Below are 25731 nucleotides of genomic sequence, written 5' to 3'. Positions count from 1 at the left end.
CCGTGATACACTTTCAAAAATTGCATAAAAAACCCAAGAAATTATCTTGGGGGACATATAATACCGAATAGCTAAATCTGCTAAATAGATAGCGATCATAGTAAGTTAATAACGAAATATAAGTCCTATTATATACCAGTATAGCGGAAACATTAATTGATTTATTTGGCGTTGATTGATTTACTTGATCATAGTAAAACACTCTAGCGGCTACGAGATGCACTGTAAAGTCTTTTGTTAACGACTATGTTCCCATTTGTCCTAGTTAATTAAGTCCTATTTTGTAAACTGCATGAAATACATGTTTTTATTCAAGACAAGAAACTCTAAACGAGAACATCAAGGTTTACTAAAATCGAATTGAATGGAACTGGGTAAACAATAGCTTTTATTATTAATAGTACCACTACAAGCATATGCTTTGCCTGCGTAAGCATAACGGTACATATCTTCCTCGTATTTACGTAGCGTTATATCACGTAAAATAATCCGGTCCCTGTAAAAACTTCTCGAATCCGAGATGCAGTGACACCATTGCTTTCGAACTTAAGGATTATCAATTCTTAAGTTTGTACAAATTTTTTGTTGCTCAAAACAGTGTGACGTTCAACTAACTAGACACTAATATAAATATTTAGAGTTTTATGTCTAATGCTGCTGCCATTAAGCGTTGCTTCAGTTTACTCTTCCCGGCACAAAGCGAAGCGTGTCTGCGCCTTGTTTCGGATTCGGAACACCACAAACCCCAAAGCTTAGTAGGCAAACACACTACCACTGGGTCGTCACGAAGATCATGTACGATGATAACAAAATATCTGACTGGAGATGTCGATGCGTGTATCGCGGGAAATATCATAATCACTTCTTAAGGCGAAGCCGCTTTTTTCGGCTCATCGAAGTCGTAACCCGTCTTCTCCCTGGAAAATAGGCAGATAGCATCCTAGCCCCATGCAGGGAGCAAAAGTTATGTCAAATCAAGTTCTACTGTGTTGAAGTGGATGCTATAAACAAGTCTGCGGCTGCCATGTCGTTTAGATAAATATGGCTCGCTTGTAGATAATACATCAAGTCCTCACGCGGTTTCCACCTACGGTAGTCTGCCGTTTTCTTTAGCGGTGGCAAACCAGCGAAGTCGAGTACCATCAGCGGAGTTAAATTAGGCTTGCGGCGCGTTAGCTATAGGCTCGTTGGACGCGAGCGCATCATACTGCTGTTGCCAAACCCGTAGAAAAGCACGCAGCAGTCTACCTCATCTAGGCGGGCCACTGATGAACGACGAGGGCGGCGCCTCATTGTCGCAATAACCAGTGACGGGCACGACAACACTGTGAATACATACAACAGCCATTATCGAACAGCACCAAAAAGTACTCGAAGTAATAGCCACGGAGTACCGTTCTGGTTCAACGACCCCAATTCCCACAACAGGAAGTGTTTGGTTGTGATACGATCCATCCGGCTGGCTGGCTGGCTGGCTGGCTGGCTGGCTGCAGGCATCGAAAGACCCACTGTTAACTAGACAACACGTCAGAGCAAACGAATCTATGGAACGAGACAAAACTGTCGTCTTCCGTAGAAATCGATCAGCACAGACGGAATGAATCGAAGAATAACAATAGCAAAAAACAGTAAATGATTAATAACAAATGGACGAAAAATGCTATACAGGACGGTACTAGCAACAACCTTTACCATGACTCGATCATCCCGCGCGTTGCCGCTACAGACGTTACCGCGCATCGACGAGACAATGAAACAAAAGACGTTTGCCGTTTAATGCAGACGAACAAGTTGACCCACCGACCCACCGACCGACCGACCAATAAAGGGCCCTTTTTCGCCGTTCAGCAACGCCGCTGCCTACCGGTCATATTTCCGGTCTGTCGATTTATGTAAAACAATGTATTAAAGCTAGTTCCTGCCGCTTCGGTTAAAATAAACACGAAAAGTATGTGCATCGAGGGCAGGCGGGGGAGACGAGTGCAAGATACGTGATAAACTTGTTGCGAAACGAGTCCTGCTAAACATGGGGGACAGTTAGCTATACGTTACGAGCGCTAGGCCAGTCTTGTAGTACTCTACTAACGAAGAGTAAGGCTGAGTAAGGCTGTTTTTCGGCGGATTCATCGTAGGCACGAAACGAGAAGCTGAATGTGAACATAGTCAGCTAGGTTGTGTCAGTATAGTTTTATGTATGTCGAAAAAACAAAATATAACACCAGTATTGTTTATTTGACAAAACTACTAGAATGCGTTAATTGTAATCGTCATATATATATATATATATATATGTATATATATATGTGTATGTGTGTAGAACACATTTGCTGTTTTTGTGTTGTTGGCTCTCTGGAACGATTGGACTACATTATATAGGCCGACGCGGCAAAGAGGTTTGTTGTAAGAAAAACGCACAAAAAGCCGCGTATCCTAGAGTGGTGCAACCTTCTCTGAGTATCATTAGTATCCTTTATTTTGTATTCGTTTTACAAGGAAAAACGGTCTGCTAAGCTCGATTCGGCCACTTATAGTAGATCACATAGTTTATATGATAAACAATGGCCAATCATTGTGACGCTGAAACGCAAATGGAAGCGATGAAAAAAAACTGCTAATTTTACTGTTGTCTGGGTCGCCGATTAAAATGGGTGAAGACACAGTCATAGCCGGCAAGACTTAATGGTTCTTTTGGCCCGTTTACGTTCGCGGCCGCGTGCAACGACAAACACAACCTTCGTCATTTGGACAAACATCACTTTAGACATTTATATTTTGAAGCGAATGATCGCGGCTTTAAAATTAATGTTAATTCTCTTTGTTCGTGGCCGGCTGTAAAGGTTCACGTCACGTTGTTTTTTTCACAACAATAATAGTAGTCATAATAAATGGGAATAAACACAACAAGTCCATATCTGTTTGCAAGGGCCAGCGGGCCAAATGTACAGACAGTTAATGTCCTATAGAAGTAGTGGAGGGGGTACTGCTAGCTAACAGACTGGCCTGACTTATATTGTTAAAGTCAGGCCAGTCTGTATGCAGATGCTATAGAATTTAATACACGTCTCACTAAATACAGGCCCAAATCGGGAAAAAATTTACGCCGGAGCATTCTGATTACGTTGTTCAGTCTACTGATTACTAAATTTATCTCATATCAATTTTCTAAACAGGCTAATTAACGCTATAGAATATAGGATTCGATCTACGCAGGCTTTGTATCGCATAAGGAGGCAGGAACAGGTGTGAAAGGGAGCAACACTTTTGTCCGTTCGGGAACTCTCACACTGCCTGTCCGCGCAGGAAGTAGTGCTTTATTCTTTTCAGCTATCCAGACTAGTTGTTTGATAGACGCTTTGAGTATTGGGTAGCATAATAGTGCCATATTAGTTGAATCCACTATGCTACAGTAGATCCCATCAACCTTCAATGGTTCGTCCGTCTATTTACTTACGGAGTTCTTACAACATATATTTCGCTTCGGCTGTTCAGTCAGTCAGCGTTTCCCATTTAAACAGGATGACAAATCTACCGCGTAAGCAATATGAACGCTGCTGGCATATAACTGCCATTGCCTTTACTAGTACCATCACAGGCGTCACAAACACATGTAAACCCAGACGGTGTGGGATCTACGACCGGCACGAAGCGGCTCCTGCAGCCAGCCGACATTCGATATCCTACCGCCAAAAAACTCATAGTGTCTCCGCAACCCATGTAGCTTCTACGAAATCGTTCGAGCCGCTGCTGTTGCCACTCGCTTTATGCTGTTTACCAGTAGCGATTCGTTAAATTGAAGACCGACCGTTGCCATACGGCACGTTGACGTACGGCGTATAATTATACGCTCACATATACATGCACAGAATAGCGACGTTCGCTTTCTCCGTAACCGAAAGCATCTGATTGGGTCGAAAAGCAATAATTCTACCATATACGAAATTGTGATTCACACAAATTACGTAGTGTTTTCTTGTGGTTCGGGGTATCCGAACAATGATTTCTAATCCTTTTCAACCTATATGCTAAGCACCCCATTCGCTCTTTGGGCTTTTCAGGCCAATTGTTGCGTGGCTGCATAGTTGGCTATTACGCTTCCGTACCGTCGCAGTATCAATAAGAGTGCAAGATGCTTTTCAATGTCGTTCAACCTGCCCAGAAAGGGTGAACCTTTGTTTTCTTGTCTCAAAAACTTTCTTCTGCTTCTATATGAGCTATCCGATACGACGATACACACACATTATTGCCAATGCTTCCTTGTGCCACCTTTTCCCAATAATTGTGTACAGAACTACATATATAATATTCGTCGCGCTAGGCTTGTACGTCAGTGTCAGATCAAATCGGACAACACTTTTTTCTGAAGTTGCTTTTTTCCCCTATTCGGATAGAACACGAAGCTTGTAACGCTTTCCTTTTCCGTTTGCTTCTAGCAATTTCATTGAACTGTCAGTATTCGCTAGCGCAGTAACATCCACGGTTATCTCTGAATAGCAATACGCGGATGACGCTAAACGCCTCACGCAATATACGATAGAAGAGGAAGAAAAAACACTTTAGCTTTGTTATAAGGCATGCTGCTGCTAAAACACACGAACAGGGTCCTATTATTACGATGTCTTCGGATCACCGGGCTGGCCTACCCGTAGTGTACCGGGGTGATACGGGGTAGTGCTGTTGGTGCAGCTGACGTCGTCAGTGGCGCTGTAAGCGTATCGTCGCCGCCGCCGCCGCCGCCGCCGCCGCCGCCGCCACCGCCACCGTTGTAAAAGATGAAAGTGCATCGTTCAAACGTCGGGGTTCGGCAGCTGACAGCTGCGCAGCTAAATTTCGGTCAAAAGAAAACACCACTGGAAGAGAAAGATAGCAGGAAAAGCACGAACAGAACTGATTGTTCTGCCGTAACAGGCAGACGAAAAAAAGCTACTGGTGAAACAAATGGCGAGACTAAGCAAGTTAGCTTGTCTCGTCAGCCCAACCCAGAATGCTTGCGGAGATTATCGGTGCCACCGAATAAGAACTTGGAAGTGTATAGGCTCGTTGAAGTACCGATAGCAAATGCGTCAGGAAATAAGCGGCGAAGACTCGACGATTATATCTAGGTTCGAAACAAAGCAATTTATTGCGCAGAGTTAGAAAAACACTGAAAGAAAGAAAAAAACGCTGAAGCAGTGCTACTTCGTTGTCATCGTGGGTTGAAGTTTTAGCCTCGGATATAAAATGGGTAACCAATGCGCCCATAAACAGTATTATAACATAAACATAAATAGTAGTGCAGTGATTCACGTAGTAGTGTTTCATCTAGTTCAGGTATCCTTACGGTTCTCTAGACGGTAACTACACGCAAAGGTGATAAGAGCTATCTAACAAGCCCACCCTGCAATGATTACTAGTCATATGGGTTAAGAATCTCTATAGAGAGCAGTAGATTCAAAAGGCTGAACGGACCTAATTACTTATATATCTCTCAATAGAATTAAAAGTTCCTAGCAATTCGCCGCGCTCTGAAAGAATATTGACTTTATAATGTTCAGCTTACCCGTACTACGGTTTATAATAATTGCTTGGTCATCACAAGCTGAAAAGTTTCTATGGTAAAATCCGCAATGGACAATTATCAGTTGTAGCTAACAAAAATAAGTGTTAGTTAAAACAAGTTATTTTCATCGATAATAGTATGTTATGACGCAGTGCACTAGAACTATAGTAGCGGCTATGGAGTACGACTAAACAACCCCCAAATCACTGATAACTGTATATAGTAGCTAAATAACATCACGAAAATTTGATATGTAGTCAATGATATTGGCCGCCAATTTAATCATCGCAAAAAGTACGATATCTCAAGAGGACAAGAATCTGTAGGAACCTGTATAGTAAATGTTATGAAACAGCTACTAGCCAACAATTAGCGTCTCCATCAGCGCATCGGTCTAGACGGAATATCAGCGTTCCGTCTTCGCAGCTTGGTAGTTCAAAAGCGTTTGCCCGCCGGCTACCGCAACGAAGAACGCACAAACCTACCACAACGTGTTTTACATTCGTATGAAAGTGACAGACTCGATGGTTACGCTAGCTCTAGCGGTCGCTAGAGCCAGTGTGACCATCGAACTAGAAAAAAACAGCCAGCAGAAATGCTGTAGACAATAGCGTAAAATCGCTTAACAAGGCTATTCGTGTCCTTTCACTTTCTCACCGTTAAAGTTCTCTGTCCCTGATCCTTGGCTGCCTCGTGGGACTACCCAGTTTCCTTCTTGCCAGTTAAACGGCGACTTCAGGACAGCAGCTCACCTATCCAGGACAGTCTGAGCGTTCTATGATACCATATTTATGGCTAGTATTGCAAATGCATTGTATTTTCTTCTTGAGCGCGAACACACAAAGCGCTCGACACTAGAGAAGATCTAGTCGCCTCAATGCGATCACGTGCTATTTCTTTTATCAGAAACGATTATGTTGTGAGGATACGCACATGTGTCGATGGATCGGTCCTATATAAAATACTCTGATTTATTTGACCCAATAGATCTGCGCTTGCGCAACTGTCTTAATAAATTGAGGTAGCAATATGCAGAAATGTGTATTGAAAATATATTCCTCGTACCGCCAGTGCAATGAGTGTATTCTGTCACAGATTCGAGTAATGCCTGTACCGTTACTTGCAGGCCATGTAATGGCGGACATTTCAAGACGAATGTGTCCCGTCGGCGTTTGTTCACTGTTACAGATACGCCAAACTTAACCAACCCGAACACACGTAAAGACGTACGTGCACAGCGGCATTATCCGATCTTTCCTCCAGACAGAGAAGTCAGACAGTGCTGCTGAGCTGTATAAACCCTCTGAAAAGGAAATCGTTTATGGCACTCGTTTTACTGACAATAGGAGATTTGTACAATCCGTATTATCTAGCTATCATCCGAGATCAACGTTATCCATCAGTTGATCATCTAGTTCTAATCACTGGGGCAGCATAGTACGCTAGAACGGTCTACACGTTGTCTTTAGTAGGACTTCGCGACAAAGGGAGACCAAGTGTTATTTTTTTTTGTTTTGTTTTTATTATAATCACATTGTCGGTTGAATAGAATTTAATTTAAATTAGAAATATTGGTAGGAAGTTTTCTGCTAGTTGGCTCAAAGTCGAAATGCATCTGTGTTCTGATATTTTTGCATATACACTAAACAAAAAGGAATTGGAATATGTAATAACAACAATATATCTGCAATAACAACAATCTAATCGCTGATAGTCAATATCGACTGTTATTAGCATTCAAGCGACCGCGTCACCCATGGGTCCTTGTTGACCTTTTAATCACAAACACAAAAGGGGAAGTTCGTATAGCTGCTTTATTTTCAGCCTATATTTTTCCTAGGGCTGGTACTAGCATGTCTAGATACAAATAAGAGCATACGAGTTTATGATCAATACTAGTACGTGAACTAATGAAACCTGCAAAGGGCGAGGCAGATATTGTCTCACGACATGTGCAGGCTTTCATTTTTCAGGGGTTACGTGCACTGCACGAAATGTGATGCAACATGCCGAGAATGTTATGCGGCGCATGCGTTGCAGTACCATCGGTGGACAGTCTTCTTGACCGGTCACAGCGACTTAAAAATTTTCAAGGTGGTTAGCATATGCGTTCATACAATTTTTCACACATGAGTGAACGATCCGTAGATAAGGCAATAAAATTATCTGCCAAAAGTTTCGCCCGTTTCATTGAATTTTCGTAAAATAGACTATAGATAAACATGGCCTATTAACGTTACGTAGAGTTTGCGTTTTGTACAGAGTGTACAGTCATTCGGGCTATTTTACACTAAAGTGATTATATAGCGAAAACGAGCACGATAGCGTAACGATATAGACAAAGATAAGATTCAAATTTATCCTACATAGTAACAAGACAGTAGCTCAAAGCGGCTCTGAGTAGAGAAAGTCTATGCGCTACCACAAAAGGTTTGCTATTACAAAGAAAGGTACGAGGTAAAGTTTGAAGGGAGATTTCGCTGGTTGTTAGTGAAATTGGCTTCTTCTACATGAGAGGCTTTCTCTTACTTTTTAACATGTACGTCGTCTTTTTCCAAAAATACTGCTTTGGAGGAAGTAGGCCTGAGCTATGAGACCGTATGATAGCAGTGACGCGATCCTAGTCAAGGGAAGCCTAGAGCGAACAAAAGCCTGCCGTACCAATTAAAGTTGTAGCTGGTTCAGACCGGCATTGATTTATGGAGCAGGCAACGATGACCAGTCGTGGCTATCCAGGAGTAATAAGGATTCTGATACACAGACAGAATACATGTTTGCGTCAGAAGACGAATAAATATAAGCTCAAGTGTCCAAATCGCTTAACGAAAGCACAGAAGACAGCACTTTTTTGTGCTTGTATTAATTGAATAAGTGTCTATTTTTGAATGTGTCTCTCTTTTTTTTTTTTAATTATTTTTTTTTATTAAATCGTCTTCTCGTTGAAATATTTGTAAATTAATGATGATCTATTATTACGCTAGGAGCAGACCGAAAACTGGTTACTCTTGTCCATTGGCGTAAGTCCGTCGACGCTTGCTGAAGGAAGTGCGCTCTTACAGCCTAAAGCAAAAGCAACGTCCAACAAACAGTAAGTGACTATTTATAGAAACAAATAACACTGATCTTTGTCGATCGACATTTGTCCTGCACAGCCGTGCAGGAAACAGAGAAAAAAGATGTTTAATATGGCGACAGTGTAAAATGTCTAGATATCATATAGTTCTCTCTTCCATTCCAGTTATTTCGGAGATGGCTGCTCAAGTAAGCGCACGATCGACTCGACTCTTTGCTCTGAAAACGTGAAAACAGGAAACAGAAGAGGAAAAGCAAATGTTAGTTAAAATTCATACTGCAGCCATCTTATCACACACCTGGCAGGTTACGGCAAATGTTATTCAGGAAGATGCATAGCTAATATATTACCAGATTAGACTCACAAATTAGACTGATCCCAGAGTCCTGGTTTGGGCCTTTTATGCCGTTGGTTCGTTTAATCCGCTCAACTGATCTGCTTTGTTGGCCTCACACTCTGGCCAACGTAAAATATAGCTCAAACATACACTGTTAATGTATTCCGTCATAGTTCATACCTTTGCCGCTTATCGATTCCGGCTCGCTGGTGCGGCTAGATGTCTATTCTGATCAACTGATTGATTGACTGATTGATTGAGTAACGTATAACTCTTGTCGTTCAGTTATTCTATTGAATTAAATTCTCTGATACGTTTCAGTAACCTATCGTGTATATATTTGTTGCAATCAGCCAATGTTTGAGTTGTTGTCTCATTATCTGTGAAAATAACTGACCTCAATTTCCAGTATAAACGAAATAGACTTCACCCAAACGAAAGCCTGTCGTTGTGACCCTACCCAATGTAAATTCTAAACCTACTAGATTTTTTTTTTCGTTTTATTGTTCTGTGACGAAGTGTAACCATGTTCTTTCAAATGTTCATATAATTTTTGCTTATATTTATTAAATAAGCCCATTTATATATATTTTTTTGTTTTTCTCGTTGAAATTAATTTGTCGCCTCAATTCTCGTAAATACTCAACCAGTCTGTCGGAAGTCCTATCCGCGGCCGAAAGAACGGTACGTATAATGAAAATTTTCTGAAAATCTCGACGGTTGCCGAACGAGTCTTATAAAAGAGTTGAATTTACCCAAAATCAGCAAGAGAAAATCCTTTCAAAAAGAGGTTCAACTCTGTAGGAAGTCTAATCTACAGCCCACTTTAGGACGAGACCCATCGACCCAATGATTTGATCAAAGCGACCTTGATTGGGCCATTTACTGCAAATAAACTCACACATAGGCATAGGTTTTTAGTGGCATACTAGATAAGCCCACGCGTTTTTTGTCTCTTTTCACTGTTCATCTTTGCAACTACTCTGCTAGGTTGATGATGCATCCAGCCTGAAGCCTATAGTTTGTCTACCTATCAACAGCTATTCTATTACAGTAATCCTGTTTGCCTAATCCCGTTGCACTTTTGCAGCTATCATGTTTTCCCATTGTAACATCCTACGAGTCCAGTTTTGGTGCAGCTGTTTAATCAACCTGTTCTAGTTATTAACGAATTTAGGCGGTCCTAAAACCGGTCTGATGTCCCGTTTCAATTAGTCAGCTATGGTAATTTTGTTCTCTCTTTGACAACAACAAGCTACCGCCTACCTGTCTTTGCGAACCGATCATCTCGGTGCCTTGTTATATACCATGGTCGTTCTATTTCTCTGTTCCGTAACTTGCTTACACCCGAAATAACCCATAGCTTTATTGAAACTACCTTATTATAGAAATCCAACTCTCCTACTAAATAAGTTGAGTTACCCGTCCGGTACTTTTGTTGAGCATTGCTTAAGACAGCCTGAAACGGAGTTTATCCATGCTGGATTTCGAACACAGACTTTTAGAAGGTAAACACGTTGCCACCGTAGCGTCACGGGGACCTCATTCTCCTCTTGACACATCGTGATCCGGATCCGACAGGCTTGCTGAACATTGCTCGTCGGGCTATCGCTAATATTAATGGGTTTGATTTGAGATATCTCAAGCTTACATGAATATCGAAGACTCGAGTGCAGTCCTACTCCTTTATAATGTTCCGATTGCAGTAGCTTGTCGTGCTAATTCTATACTTACCCTCGTAATCGCAGCCTTATAGTTAGAGTAAGTTCATACTGTTGATTCTCCTGGCCTGTTTCTGTTACTTAATTTCATGATTACTTTAGCACAGCTGTGCTATCCTATGTTATCCTACTGTTGCGGTCATCCTATTATTCCTCTATAGCAATGGGTTTCTTTAAGAATATTCTACGAACTAACCCAGCAATACAATTAACTGCTGCCTGTGTCCTCTTACCTGAGCGGGTCATTTCGAATTTACCCGTATTATAAATCAAAACAAACCATAATATTTGTATGTGTAACGTTTAAGTCTGAGCCTCGCGGTCTGCTGTAAAAATTTGAAATAGTTCAGGTTCGATAGCCAAACACAGAAATATCAATAATATTCGAAAAAGCCATCATTTAACTTTTGTACAAGAGAAATGGGCAAACAATAATGTTTTTGATCAAAAATGAAAACTAGATATCTTTCTCCAAAGTTCTTAACGATTCCCTAATAAATCGTCTCAAGTTCAACTTGCCCAAAGTGACATTACATCCTATTCATTTAATTGCCAAAATGTCTACCTTTATAGCAGTGCGTGAGCACCAAGGTAGTACATAGGTACCTATAAGATGGTCTATAAGAAGAACTTAGGACATCCGCTATACGGCGTTTTCGTTTTCGTAATACGAGGTGTTGGCGCCAACACGTATTTACATCTTAATTCGATATAGAGAAAATATGTATAAAGCGATACATGCAGTACATGCATTATAATGTTGAAAAGCGAAGCGGTCTATGCGAAACCGGACTAGACATTATCGAGCAAGTTTTGAACAACATCTCTGCTACATAATTACTCGAGGAATCGGACAGATGCAGTTACAGGTAGCAAAGTTCTTGCCATGGAATGATAGTGTTATAATGCCGAAGTATGTAACTGGACGTCGCATATGACAAGGCAATATTACGGCAACCTCAACAAAAAGTTGGCAAGGCCTCAAAATATACCATTTTTGCACTGTTTCTTACGATTATCAATCTAACTAGACTAGCGAAGACGCAGAGGATAGCTACGTGATCAGATTGTATCACGCCGCCTAAATGGGTACCTATACAAAGGTATATATATTCCCTAAACATTCGTACCTTTGGTCAGCGAAAATCAATCCAATCAGCTTATACAAAGGTCTCCAACCGAACAACATTATAATATATGGCAACGATCCTTTAAGCGACAGTACCTAAACAGTTTGAGGAGGCCAAACAGATATACGCGAGCTATGCTCATACAACACAATGATACCACTATCAGCTTCTACATACTTCTATAACGCATCAAACGCTACATGTATAATAAACGATTATTATAACTGCATATACTTTTAGCATAGCAGCACTAATTGAGATTGAAGCAGGAGTGAAAAATGATGTTTACAGCTAAAAATGGTCCTCTGTATTTTCATCCTTAACCCACTTCGTCCATTGCGACTGTGAAGTCCGTTGTCCTCTCATACATGTGCTTGCCTAGGCGATTCGTTAATTTTTATCGATTCCATTTATAGTGCTCGTTGCTGTCCTCAATTTCTCAGTCCATTTTCTATACTATCACTTTGAAGAAATCTTACGATGCTCACATGTCTTCACGCATATGTAACAATAGGTGGGCCTTCTAGTGGCCCTCGATCTCTCTTTTTTTCATTCTTACTGTAGTCGCTCCCGCCGAATTGCCGCATCTGACTCATAGTTGGCCGAGGCAGTTACCGTTGCACAACGGATATCATGGCAACATCCTCGTGGTCGTCATTTGCTGGCTGTAGTACAATTCGTCCACTAACGCAACGATAGACAGGCCAGCAGCGGTGCTGCTGCCTGTGACTTCAAAAATGAGTGATCCTATCCAGCCAAGCAAGAGTCAATAATAAGTTGTTAGCCAAGACAACAGCCCAACAGCAATTTCCCGTATTGGGTTTTCCGGGTCGAACGCCGGCGGGGCGTTTGAGACGGCAACAGCAGTCAGTACCAAACAACGGAGACCTTTCGATGGCTATAGCCCGTCGAAGCTGTATGGAATCGTATTGCTGCTACCTGTTTGAGCCGACAGACGGATGCAAAAAAAAACATAAACGGGAATGGAAGAACATTGACTCAGACATGAGTGGCGTCTATGTTGAGTGAGTGACGAACATTGATGAAGTGCCTTCCGGAGCTCTGTGCAAGACGATTGACTGGGCAGCTGGGCGATTCGTTGCTTGAGAGCCGCGCTTCGGTAGGACATTATGGTGAAATAGGCGGACGGATGAGCTAACGAGCGTACGCTTTGCTGTCGCTGCAGCTGCGGCCGTTAAACGAAGGGGGAATATTCGTGTATATTGTTATAATGGTCCGTGTTAGAATATATTTATATGTAAAAAAATAACCTACTGTAACTGTTGTTACTGCAGTAACACGACTACGGTGGCTGCAACTGCAATCGAGGTAATGGATATAGAGGCCGATGCAGCGGTCTCGGCTTCGACCGCTTCTACAATAACAAACCCGCTGTACCAACCGCTATCTGTGTGTCCATATTTCATTTTCATATAGATATAAATATCTGCAAATGTCCACTGCCACACACATGTGTTTTCATACATATTTTCAGAGGCATACGTTTAATCATGCAGACGGAAGTACGGTAATAAGAATTTACTGCTAAGGCTACAAACAACCAATGTAGAGAAGGTCAGTTTCCCTGGGTAATCATGGAAGCAGGTGCTTAAGATATATAATAACCAAATTGTTGAAACACGCTTGAAGAAGAAAGAACAACAGTATGCATGTGTTATACATAATAGGTGCACGACAAGTATGACGAGCAATTCTACTACCATTTATGGTTTTTCTTTCAAATGCTATTATATTAAGCCCATGATAGCCTCTTGCTCGCATTTGGGAGCGATATTGACTGAGTATCACAGCTTGAGCTAATGTATCACAGATTTCCTTCAGGGTGCAATCTGTCAGGTTATGAGCACGATCGACTGCATCAACAGTTTATAGAATAATCATGCACGTAGGGGTTAAGGTTTGTTCAATAGATTCTGTCCGAAATCGGAAATTGCTACGAGTAAACTAACGCCACTAAACACAATCATTCGAGTGGGGGGATTACTCGAAACTGCCGATCGACAAGTAAATATGCTATCTATGGTCGTTGGCTTGGCCAACAGTTGGAGTGGAGTCGCGATTGTTAAAAGCGTGACGTCTGCCGGGAAACGAAGTGATGAGCCGATACAATAAGAGAACCATCAGATACGAGGCTTGAACGAAAAACAACCAGCCACGCGGTTGTTCGGAACAATGATTATCAACACGCCGTGAAGGGCCGGATCAAATAAAGAAAGCAATCAGGAACCGATCTGTTGTAACGCACAGAATGGTGGAGGGGCGTCGAGTTCGGGCCAATAAGTTTTCGTCAATGCGAGGCAATGCATGTTAAAGCTGGGCCTCTGCGATTTAGCCTAAGTAAAAAGACGGCATCTGCTCTATCACCGAGAGCTTTTGAAAAAAGGAGGAGTCCTTATGTCACCGATTTGTCCTTTGGGCTCTTGCTATAATTGGGTCAGTTAAATTTGACAAAACTCTCTTCACTATGTCGCTGTTTTCTTCACGAGGTTCGAGTTTGACGAGGGTCATGCAACGATACCTCTATATTCATTGTATCGTTGATCCTGAAATGCTACCCAGTTGATTCGCTACGGATGCATCTATCCGGAGGCAAAGCTAGTACCTGTTGTGAAATAGGCTGCTGCTGCCTTCGATTCAGCCCGACGCCACACTTCATGGATTTAACATGAATACTTATGGAAAGCTGCCGGGTGGAATCATCCTCGAGAGAGAAGAGGTACCGTAACGTTTAAAATAATATTGCACCATCTCACTCCATTCAATGTCATGTTTCTTGAAAGCGAGCATGCATTTATTTTTACTTATTTTTTTTTTACTGTATTGTGGCTTAGATAGCTGATTATAGGTAGAAACTCCAAACTCCTTGTTAGCTCGACGGTGAGGTAACTAATTTTTGTTTAAAACAAGCCTACCGATACGATACAATGCTGTACTGTTCTACATAATAGACGCATCTGAATGTCTTTGTCACCGGGTGGACAGACGTAACCTAGTCAATCAGGTTTTTTTTCCCTAGTACGTCCTTCCCTGTCACCTTGATTCAAAATACGATTTTTGGCCGATACAGTTTATTCTAATTGACCCCAATTTTTCGGAGCTTGGTTTGCAGTATCAATATAGTATTTGTCTGACGAAAAATCTTATGATCTGCCATCGAAGGAGGCCGATTGGTGCGCAACAGGTTTTTAGATGACAAACAACGTCGATCAATGGTCAGAGCTTGGGAGGCGGCGTGCTCTAGACGGATAATATGAATCTGAGTGCGTTGCTATTGGTGATTCCAATAGAAGAGCGGGCAGTCATTATAGCATACGGTTACTACGCTGTTTCAAAGGTTTGTTGTAGAAACCCCAGATAAATCCAACAATACCCCACCAGACTAGATCTTCCAACAGAGTAAAGTCCTTAATGCTATACCGAAAAAATAATTTCATAGGTCAGTTTAAGCTGTGCAAGAAGTCAAAAGCACTGAAAAATGGGGAAAAAAACCAATTAGATTGCCTCGTCACGCCGGGTACTATTCAGCTGCACATCATCTAGCGACGACAACCCACACGCCTGAGAAGACTGATAAGAGAAATCTACACGATTGAATAAAAGTCCAATTTTTCGTTTGCCTACTAGCAATAGCATACCGAGTCAATAGGAGCGCTAAAACGCCGAGAGCCTCCTGCTCATAGGGATAATCATCGACTCCGAGTAGATCGTCATGGCTAGCATTCACGACATACAGTTAGCTACGTACAGCCATAGTCAATGGAGAGGCCTCAATCAAGTTGGCGATATTAGACGCTTTTAGTTGTTCTGCTAGCCAATCCAGCATTGGTTATACAAATTGTGCCATTAGTAACCGCGACCTATTCCCGCCGACGACGGTAGCTGGCGCACCCGTCAAGAGGTTCGGCTGTGGATAACGGCAACAACTCGATCAGCTGCTAACGGCAGATATAGCCGGACGAACAGACAGAGAAGCATCAACCGATTGAGACTGTGACGGTCCATGCCGGAACAATGCTTATGGCGTTTGGTGATAGTGGTGTGATGTTTTCGTTGTTGTCGGTCGTTGATAGGGTAAAGTGAGGCGGTCTGCATCACGTCTTGCCTTTGGCAAGCAGCGGGTGTCGGACGATATAGCTGGTCTTGTCTTGTCTCGTCTCGCACCCGGATCCGCTTCGCATCACAGAGTCGTATTGTCGGGTTCAAATTGTTCAACGTCGTCGCCACTGTCCTCGCTGTTGCTAGAATAGCAGCAGTAATTCGAAAGGAAAATAGGAAAAATAGAACAATACTGGTGTGTGTCCCTTTTTTCTTTGGTCTTGCAGCTTGGATTCGTTTGCCTATATATAACTAGGAACTGTTGTTTCAGTCGATGCGCTTTCCGTATTGCACGTATCTTCTCTGAGGCACTGTCAATTGCTATACCCTCTGGGCGAAAACGTCGCAACACTAACAAACCATAACAGACAAAGTGGTTCCATTGGAGTGGCAGTAGAGGACAAACTCGAAAAAGAAGAGATCATTATGAGAAGATAGCCGAGTGCCAACGATTAGGTTGTGAAGATAAGCTACAGGGGGTGACGTAGATAAAAGATAGGGAAGGCAACAACAACAGCAAAAAGAATGGGTGAAATTAAGTCAAACATGAGCCAACCAATCAACCAACTCTGTAGATTCAAGGCGACCCAATGGCTAAGCCGTCTATTTCCTCTGCATCAGTAGGCTGCCGCCGCTTCTTTAGATGCGCCTGCTGTCCGCTTATACTTCTGATCCTGAGTCGCTATCGCGAGACCATCCATGTGGACGTGAGATGACATAAGGAAGGAAACGGAAGTATGATATAAAGGAGATGATCCAACCGATTATCGCTTTTCTATCGCTTAAGAAGGGCCTACATAGAGAACGGAGCCATAGTCAGGAGGCCGCGGGCACTACGTTAGCTCCACAATACATCGAGCTATATGTGGCAACAATGACACAAACGTATCAACCCATGTCAACCCAAAACCGGTACTTCAATTATTTTTTCTCAAAACTGAGGAACAAAGTCTTCGCTGTTAATACATACTTATAAGCCCAACGATCTAACTTAGCATAAAGGACCAGGAAAACCATTATTACATTCTTCCTAATTAGGCCAACAATTGTACCTAGCTAATTTGTTTATGCAGTCTCGCGTGTATTTTTTTTACAAATTGTTTTTGTATTGATATTTTTTATTCATTATGTATGCCGGCACCAAATGCTGCGTATCACAGTAATCTGCCCATTTCTATAGTAGAAATTAAAGCTGCGCGCCTTGAGTCTACTCAGTTGTACACGAATAAACCATTCGCATAGAAAGTGAGATAAAGGTGACATTTTTCATTTTGATTCATGATAATTTATTGCTATTGTTGCTCTATCTGTATTAATAGCGGTACTTATCAAAATAATTTCTGAGGAATGCAAAAAAGTTGAACGGAAAAACGTACTGCAGTCTGCCCGATTGTGGGGTAATCTGCCTCCCCTGGGCAAAGTAGGGGAAGTGGCAATCGTCGCTACTCACATCAGCCGAATTTGGACGCACGACCAAATGCCACTTTCTCTTCCGTCAGCCTCGAAATCTCTTCACTTTACGTACTCCCCTTAAATTGCACCATCATCTTTAACAGCACGTCATGTGGCGTCGTGCATTCAACGTGCTGCACCACACCCGCGCCTCGAAGTGCATGCGTTAAAAGGACGAAAAAGATAGGTAGTGCTTACAGTACGAATCCAGCTATATTCCGGCGGCCAAGACATCCTGCCGCGTGCGGCATGCACAGCAAAGACAGATACAGCGTCCAGACTCGTTAAAAGACATTGGTGCGACGTGCACAAGAAGACGCATAGGGCGACGATAACAACGGCATGCTTCTCGTTATACCGTGCCACTGCTGCTGCTGTTGCCACTCCCGCATCGCGTCAGCTTGTCTGTACCGTCTATTCGGAAGCACTACTCTCTGAAACGGGCGCAGGCCCCCGTTCAAGTGGTGTGGTTAGGGCAGGTTGGACTAAGAGCTGCGCTGAAATTTAGTGAGGGAATATTCTGCGGAGACGGTGTCTTTCATGGCTTATGAAAGAGACGTTACGTAGCTGCCGCAAAAATAGTGTGTACGATGCTGGCGAGCGCGGCGACTTCACTTCTTATGCCGACGGCGTAGGGAAACGAGATGTAAGCGCGATGCTTCGTACGTAGCTGTACTGAGGCTACTTATCTTGAAGTTCTTCGCTACAAGGAAAATAGAGGTAAAGGGAAGGTTCGTGACTCAGTTCCAAGCTTCTACAAGCATCCCTTTCTTCTTCCCCGGCTTCGCTGGAAATGAGACCGCCATCCAGCAAACCCAATCCAAACTCCAGGAGGACTCAACATCGCGCCAACAACGAGTGGTTACAAAACCAATGGGAACAAAAATAACGAAATGCTATCATAGAATTTGCACACGTGAGCACTGAGAAACGCAGCGTTACTCGCTCTCTTTCTTTCTTTTCCTCTTCAAAACGAGTGGACTTCCACACTCAGAAAGGCACGCAGTAAAAAAAACGGTACATCCAACCACTATGGGATGGCATTTAAGAACCAACCGAAATGAGCGTCGAAGGGATTTTATGTTTGGCTAATTTTCAGTAATAGCAAAATGTGAAGTCTTTGCTGCGCCAGTCGTATCCAAAAATAAGGTCCTTAGCAGTAGCTAGAGAAAAAAACATTGAAGAAGACCATGTCCGGGGCAAAAGTAACGCGTGGACCAAAAAAGAAAAAGCGGTTCAGGAAATAACGAAAGGCGCCCGGAACAGCTAGTGAACAACTAGTAAAGACGGCGGCATGTTGGTGGCCAAATGGAGTCTACGTATCACCGGTGAGCGATGCAGAGGTTGTCGCAAACAGATAGGAAGACACTGAACAGAAGCTGTTAGGTATTAAATAAAACTGTTCATCTGTTTAGGGACATTTGCTCATTGGAATGAAGGTGTGATGTCGGTGTGGTGCTGTTACGTAGAGTGTCGGGCAAACTGTGGTGGCTAAATTGAGAAAGCCATATTTTGAGTTTTGTGTCCGGTATCGCCGTTATGCACTCGATCCGACGACTGGCTCCCACCAGCATAAATTGTGTCTGAGCCCGCGTTCGAATCCAGACCACAACGTGTCCCTAGGATTGGCAGGCAAATACATTATCCACTAAGTATCATTCGGACATATTGAGAAAGTACGTCAATGAAGTGTTCACGAACGTTTATAAATGCATGACAGTTAATGGTATGGCCCTAACCGCAGCCCAAAGCAAAAAAGCTCATTTTGGTCGGAACAATGTAGCATAGGCCGATTAGTGCTTTGCTTGAACACCACAGAACGTAAAATAGTAAACATAGCTAGATACCAAAGGGTATACTTAGGTGGACGAATGAGGGAAAACTTCATATCCAACAGGTGATTAGGATGACGAAGGGATTCGCCACGATGCTGCCATGTATCTACAGGTCAAACGAAAGGAAACAGAAGCTCTTCATGTCGGTCGCCGAATTCATAACCTGAATCAGGGCTTCACGTTAGCTTGAACCGGCATCAACGGCGATAGAGAACAAAGCGCTACTACAAAAAGTCTAATGTATTTCTGCATCTTGTATCATTTAGATGTACAGGACAAAGTACTTCTGCAGTCTTAGTTCTACCTGGATCAATATTTTGGAACTTAAGGTTGAGGACTATTGAATACTATGGAAAAACTCTGTTCGTAACCTGAACGAACTGGAGGATGCAACCAGGATTACCTGGCAAGCAGAGTGACAGCTGATAGCGTGTTGAAATTTAGAAGCCATCAGTTGGATGATTGCTGCTCGGATAGACTCGGAGGGGAACCAACGTATTATGCATGACGAGGTTCTTAACGGGACGTGATATTTCCGCAGAATACGCAAGGCGATCTCACCGATATGCGTGCCCAAATGGAGCACCAGCGCGAGGATGATGCCAAGCATACTGCCCTGCGCTGGTACCCGTGCACAGCTGGACCGCTGAACGAAGACTCACAGAGGCATCGGTCTCCACAACTGTGCTCGGTAAATCTGCTAGGCAGCTGGATAATGGCATCGAAGACAACAACTGGTCAAGAGTGTAGTGGATGAAGAAGGAGCACTAGCGCGAGAAAGGGCCGAACAACTGATGGACCAAACAAGATCACCTTACAAGATGTGAGATGACGGACTCGGTGGCCAACTAGGCGAGAATTGACGGGACATTACTGCCCAGCCCCGTACGTCGGAAGGGAAAAAGGTAAGAGCCTGTACAAGGCTACCGTGGCCGGCAAAAGAGAAAACCCTACAAGAAAATGGACCGAGACGCCAACATTACATTCACTTATCTACTAGACGTACCTGCAAGCTTTTGTTTGCCCAAGCCCCAATACGGGTTCCAGGGCTTAGGGGTCCTACAGTGCTAGACAAATAGGTCAGCATGAGAGACTTGTCTGATTAATACATACACCCATACGTACACCTTAAAGATGAGAAAGATGTTCATAGTTAAAAAAAAGGATAGCAATGCAAAAAAAAAGTTGAAAGGGAACTACCGTAACTTAAGCATGTGGTAAAAACAGTTACGTAAATAGGACAATAATATATAACAAAGGCTTGTGTCTAAAGGCCTAGATTCATTTAATGGATTACATGTGGACAGGTTTATTGCAAGCTAGAGCTTTAGATAGTGCATGAACTATAATGGACCCAGGATGGAGATTATAAGAGAGGGAATTAGTAAAGCTCGAGATCCTTTTATTAACCCTGTGAGACGTATAAGAAATTGGAAGAATTTTGCTCTAAAAGACGCGTAGTGCAAATAATCAGTATAAAATTACCCGTTGTCCAACTTACACATACATCCCTATCGACGACAATATCTGTATACTGACAGGCAGATTCGCTCGATCTTCTCTTGCAGCTATCATTTCAATTCCTGCACAATTAATCATACTATTTACTACTGCTATTGCGGTTTCGATAGCTGTGGTCGTTATTCCGAATAGGGGGTCTAACGCTAAAAGCTTGCAACCTTATTGACAGCAAACAATGGTAAGAAAGAAACCCCCCGCCAGTCCTAATGCAGGTGACACCACTCGGATACTCAAATCGGTTCAACTGCTTTTGACAGGAAGAAACCTCCTGAAGCTGCTCGAGAAACAGCGGCGAATAGGGTCGTAGTTAAATCAGTTTTCTCGCCGTCTCTTTGTCAGATATTGTTCAATGTCTTAGGCATCTTTCTGATGAACTACAGCTCCACCATCGCATCGGTGTTTGAACGTATAAACGCTATTGTCGTAACGATTGGGTAATAGCAGACGCTAAGCGCAAACGCACCTCGTATCACTGTAGCCCAACAACGGCCACACTTCGTCCACTTTCATCAATCGACCGACTGCCGCTTGCAATGGCCACGTATGGTACTTGCTATCGTTATGGTGTTGGCCCGTCATTATCGGCCATCTGCTATCCATCAAGTCCTTACCACGACCGCCCCCGCCACCAACAGGATGCCGGATGTCGAAGGCTGTTGCTCACTGCTCACTACCAGCATTTGCGTAGCCACCATCATCATGGTCATTATCATCAAAATCACCATCTTCAGCAACATCGGTCGAGCTGTAGGGCTAAACGGTGACGAAACAACGTGACGGAAAACGCCCTTTTTTACGTCAGGAGCACCCAGGCGTCCTGAGTATTTATCTGTTCAACCCGCTGAATGTACAACTGCGTCGGCGTGAGGACAAATGGAGTTTAGTGCTACAGGAGCGCGACCCACCACCCTCCACCCGCTCTTGCTGTTTCGCGTTCTCCGTCGTCCAAGTTTGTCAGCAGTTTTAATGAACAACAGCTTTTTGTGTGCTTATAGCTCGCCAATCCATTGGCCGCTTTAACGGTTCGCCCTCGGCCAAATCAACCTGTAGCAGTGGTAAAACACAACACGACCCAATTTAGTCTCTTCGTTACGTATCAATACGATTCATATGGTATTACTGAATAGCTCGTATCGTTCGGTGTCAGTGTACGCTATTAGCAGCAAAGGCGAGACTCGACTATGATGGGTAACTGCCATTGAGATCAATAATGTCGATTTACTCTAATGTTGCCCGCGACACTTTCCGCCGCCATCGGCTCACTGTGCGTCCGCCGACTTGCTCATGTAGACAAGCAAAATATTGTTGCCACTATCAAATCTAGCAACGCGATGTCACCAACCATGGCCACAGGAGCTTTCAAAGAAACTGGAATTGGCCGCTATCGTCTGCTATCAACAATCATCGTCAACATAATCATGGGCATCTCGTATGCACTTTTCTATAGAATTATAAGATATTGTCGACCGCTACTGCGAATATACCAATTATCAGCGTACGATTCACCGTTCTCGTAGCTACCCGTTCGACACCGGTTGGCAACATGGCACTGGTGGAGCTGTCGATGACGCTAAACAACGAACCACACGATCGTGGACGGCCAGCCGTGATATACGGACAAGGAAAAAACATGTATTTTGCTCATGAGTCTTTCGATTTCTGTCCACCCAGTCGATTGAAGAGTAATGCGACTTTAATGCGGTTGTATTAAGGAAGGCATAGAAAGAACACGACGGAGCAGTCCTAACGTTTGAGTGTCCAGTGAACGCTCATTGTTACCTCCGTCAAATGTCGATTCTATTGTTGCTACGGTGACACTTCTGTTACCGCGTCTTAGTTGATGGCTCGAACTAATCATCTTCGAGCGCACCTCGTTCTCGCTACTGACGCTGAGGTACGAACATGTAATATTGCATCGTGACAATTTTTGGCCTGTAGGCCACGCGTGACTATCTTATCCGACCACGATAGACTGCAAACCGGCTAGAAGCTGTAATATGTTGTTTGGCGCGAAAATAATGAAAAACTAAAAGAGAAATGCGTGCATAGCTTGATAAAGCCGGGATCAAATCTCTCCTGAGACGTTATCAAACAATCAAGTATGTAGTTATTATATGCTACTAGGAGCGGTAGGGGTAAGATTTCTGTTATGCTAACATGAAGGCATAGTATTCGAAGTAGACTATGAGCATAGTTACATTCACCTTCACAATCGGGGGCAAGCACACGTTTATGAACGAGACTACAGGGACAAAATATATCCTTTGGTTCTCTAGCTCTCTGCGATGTAGAATTCTGAGTATCGACGGAACATTTGTTAAGGGGTGCATTAGCCTTATCATGAAGCAGGAAACAAAAGCGATGGCATCGGTTGTTTCACAGTTGGGTTTCATACATATGTTGAACAATAACGACTTGTTAGTGACTTATTTTTATGATGAAACCTCCCTTGAGCTGGGTTCGACTTCGAACGACTGTATAAGCACAGGACTATGTATTGTATAAGCAATAGGAGTATTTTGTGTTAGTCACTGCCAATTTCTGCGAACGGTTTTTTGGCGGCCGACGCTGCTCATAACGCTGAATAGGTATCGCTGATGTCGTTTTATGGAACCTCTGATTTGATAACGTATAGAACAGCCCCATTGTCTCGTATGTATCCCTTTCGAGTGACGACAAAATGCTGCGAAAAGAAAGAAGCCTAAATTATGATATCTCTCACCAGCTCTCGATTTTTTATCATCGTTTATTTCATAAGTATCAGAATGGCTAATGAAATAGACGCTGACGATAACGTTGGTGCTTTAGCCAATACTGGCTAGCCAGAACTCATCGTAGACGAGCATAGCCGATTGTTAATTTTTTGGGCATATATATATATGGCGACCCTTCTATACGATAGCCATACATTTGATACGAAGCGCATAACATAGGCGGAGGGACATGGAATTTGGCAACCGCAAGTCGAAACACTGATCGCAGACCTCGGATCAAAAACGACCTAAGTATTTCCTTTAGCTGCAATGAATCTTTCAGTATCGCACAGGCAACAACTTCGAAGCCGAAGTATAAAACCGTATATTGATGCTTCCGCGTTTTCCGGTCGTTACCAAATGGATTATTGAGAACAGTCAAATACATATGTTTCTTAACAACTGTGTACGTACTTTTAATTTATGAGCCCTGAACGACAAGTTAACCGCTAATGTTTGTTTAACGATGTCCTCAATGATGCGTTACCCCCGGTTTAGAACCGAGTTCGAAAAGTTGTAACGTTAAATCGATTACGTCAGATTTACATACTTCATACTATAAATGAGATAATGTTTTAGTCGAGCTTAAACAGCAACTGCAGGCGGCTGTTAAGATCCCCGTTTACGAACCTACCGCTACAGATTTGCTGCTTGCTTGCTTAAGGCAGAACAGTAAATATGCATTTCTACGAAAAACACAATAGAGTACAACGGCATAGAGAACAGGGCCTATTGGGTTGTTTTCGATAACTGCTAGCATTCTTCGGGGGACAGACAAAGCGGAACTTCAACAGCTAATTGCTATGTCTATTTTTCAGCCGGTGCGTCAATGGCTACGTTATAATTAGACGTAGAAAGTGACCGGGTCACTTGTGTAAGTTGAACCTGATTGCGTCTGATAGGACCCCTAGCTTTCATTCTTAGCTAACATGCATGCGTCTCACATGTATACGAACACGGTCGAATGGACCCCAATGATTCGAGCGTGGTATGTTTAAGCTCACGAAACGTATCGAAATAGGCCGCAGCAGTCCTACCGTACTGTGTAGCAATTGTAACCATAATACTTGAACTACTTCGTTGGCGTACTGGTTGGCCTTAGCCGCCAACCGAAAAAAGATTGCGCAGCAGGTCATCTTTTTTTTGGTTGAAATTCATTGTTCTTAAATTAGTCCGGGCGGCAAAAGTAAAGTAGAAATAATGCATTCATAGAATTTAGTGGTTTAGCTCAGATATTTGTCCAGTAAGGAAGATTTTGCTAGGGGGTGCTTAGAAGGTCTTACGTTTACGGTTACTTGTATTTTTTTTTTACTTGGCCACGTTCGCTCTTAGGGTGAGTTTCGTTCGTTAAAATCTAGAGTGACCGGCTCATAGTGGGAAGCTTGCAAGAATTGAATCGCGTAGCGTTCTCTGCGGGAATTAACTTATGGTCAAAGTGTTTACTGTGTCCGTGGGATTGACAGAAAGTAGCATTACAAATAATATCTTGCTGATGCTGTTTACAGACTGATGGACTTTATTAATTATGTTCAGCTCAAAATTCAGACGAAACCTTGATGTAGGTTTATTTGTCCGTATCTCATAAGAAAGCACGATTTTCCGGTTATAGAAACTGCTAAAGGGGTTCGATAAGATCATTTTCTTCGGGTACAGCACAGTTATTACTTATTTTAACTTACCAAACCAGCCTGCTAGGTTTGTCACCAACTAATTTCACAAAAAGCGATTTATATACATACATAGTTTCTCAGTAGTAAGTTTAATCTTCATTCACTTATTCTATTCTATAACCATACGACTCATAACAATAAGCTCTGTGGTTCACTTCCACTCCGTTACCTTTTTCTCATAGATCATCAGGTCCATTTTCCGCGCCAAGACGACCACAAGATGTCTGCAAGGTAACACAAACGACAATGAGAGCGTCCTGTTTGTGCGGACGTCGCTTTGTACGGCATAGCAAAATAATGCCACGTTCTATTAGCCACGTTTACTCACTTCATACTTCCTCGTTTCATCATAACCTCACGCACACTTACACACGCAGCCCAATATGACATCCATCTCCCTTTCCCTCTTGACATCAGCACCATCATCAATATTTATCATTCTGGTCGTCGTTGCCGTCCTTACCAGCAGGCTGAAGCACTGCGGACCTTTTTTTCTGACTTTCTTTTTCTCCATCTATTCCCAACTGCCTCTTACCTCCAGTTAATCTATTAGAACAACGTCAAACAGACAGACGAACGAACGACCG

General features: G+C 42.9%; 1 long non-coding RNA gene across 3 annotated transcripts; it reads right to left on the bottom strand.

The window, feature by feature from the left end:
* Window positions 1-8613: 8613 nt before the first annotated feature.
* LOC111266906 (uncharacterized) lies at window positions 8614-25566 on the bottom strand. Of its 3 annotated transcripts, none has more exons than XR_002684316.2 (3): window positions 25314-25566; window positions 20207-20327; window positions 8614-8827 (listed from the first exon to the last, which is right to left on the bottom strand). It is a non-coding gene; the product is annotated as an uncharacterized LOC111266906 (long non-coding RNA). The 3 variants fall into 3 exon arrangements; XR_002684318.2 differs by lacking the exon at window positions 25314-25566 and adding an exon at window positions 25154-25307; XR_002684315.2 differs by lacking the exon at window positions 20207-20327.
* Window positions 25567-25731: the final 165 nt, after the last annotated feature.

Source organism: Varroa jacobsoni, unplaced genomic scaffold (genome assembly GCF_002532875.2).
Source record: "Varroa jacobsoni isolate VJ856 unplaced genomic scaffold, vjacob_1.0 scaffold_1126, whole genome shotgun sequence".
Lineage (NCBI taxonomy): Eukaryota > Metazoa > Arthropoda > Arachnida > Mesostigmata > Varroidae > Varroa > Varroa jacobsoni.
This window is presented reverse-complemented; position numbering and strand designations above follow the sequence as displayed.